The sequence below is a fragment of the Bos taurus genome, chromosome 5 (assembly GCF_002263795.3).
Source record: "Bos taurus isolate L1 Dominette 01449 registration number 42190680 breed Hereford chromosome 5, ARS-UCD2.0, whole genome shotgun sequence".
Classification (NCBI taxonomy): domain Eukaryota; kingdom Metazoa; phylum Chordata; class Mammalia; order Artiodactyla; family Bovidae; genus Bos; species Bos taurus.
This window is the reverse complement of record NC_037332.1, coordinates 113,444,150-113,445,564: the sequence shown is the minus strand read 5'-3', so window position 1 is coordinate 113,445,564 and position 1,415 is coordinate 113,444,150.

The window sequence follows — 1,415 nt, the reverse complement described above, 5'->3', positions numbered from 1 at the left end:
TGGGGGCACCCCCAAATCTGCAGGGATGGAGTCAGAGAAGGCCAAACAGGGAGCTGGGACTTTTAAGTTGATGTCAGTGAAGCCCACAGGAGGAGAAATGGGCACCCCCCACAGCTCCTCCCAACCAGGGTATTAGCAGAGGGTCTAGGATGATGGCGCTCACTGCCACCCATAACCTGGTAGTAATGAAGCAGTTTCTTTCCATGCCCATTAGAGGAGGTGTGCTGTAACATTTAAATAAGATACAGAGCTTTAATAATGCCCATGTTTCAGTCAATAGTCAGTCATACTAAAGATCAGGAAAATTTCACCCTGAAGGAGAAAAGGCAATGGATGTTAACTCCCTGATGACAGAGATGTTAGTTACTGATAAGGATTTAAAAGCAACCATTAAAAATGTGTCAATGAGCAATTAACATGAAACAATTGATGGAATATTTGAACTTCAAACAATCGAAGAATAAAGAAATGGAAAACCATTTTAAGTTGGTTTCAAAGGTAGAGAAAAACCTTTTCAAGTTGAAAAATACACCAAATTCCCTGGAGGTCCAGTGGTTAGGACTTTGCACTCACTGCCGGAGCTGTGGGCTTGATTTCTGGTTAGGGAACTAAGATCCTACAAGCCACACAGTGGAGCCAAATAAAGTTGAAAAGTACAAGTACCATTCTCCCCCTCCCGCCCCCCCAAAAAAGCAATGGAGAAGAATCCGTGAACTTGAAGGTGAAACAATAGAAACTACCCAATCTGAACAATAAGGAAAAACAGACTTAAAAATAGTGAAGGACTTTGGTACTGTAACAAAAAGTCTAAAATCTGTGACATGAGTCCCAGAAGGAGAAAAGTAAAAGTCGAAGAAATAATGGCTGTTGGGAGTTCTCTGGTGGCCTAGTGATTAGCAAAAATAATAACGATGTTCTCAGTGAATGTAAAGGAAGTATTTAAAACAATTATTTTATAAATGGGAAAGGACTGAGGGATATCTAGAGAAGGAATGTTTCTGCACTTAGAAATATCAACACTGATAAAATATCAACAGTAGTATACTGTGGTAACTTTTTAATATATGTATTTACATAATAAATATTTACATATAAAATAATGTTTACATATTCATGTATTGTTTTACATGTACATAATATAATTATTTACTTTAAGGTAATTCCTTATTCCAAGAATTGGCGATGGACAGGGAGGCCTGGCGTGCTGCAGTCCACGGGGTCGCAAACTGTCGGACACGACTGAGCGACTGAACTGGACTGAACTGAAGGTTGGGCCCTGGGAGGACCGAGGGAGGGGGCAGGTGGGGAGTAGGGGTCGCAAGAGGCGGGCCTGGAACCGAGAGGGCGGGGCCCCAGGAGGTGCCGTCATCACGGAAACGGCCACCAGCGACTAACTACAACTCCCAGCATCCCCC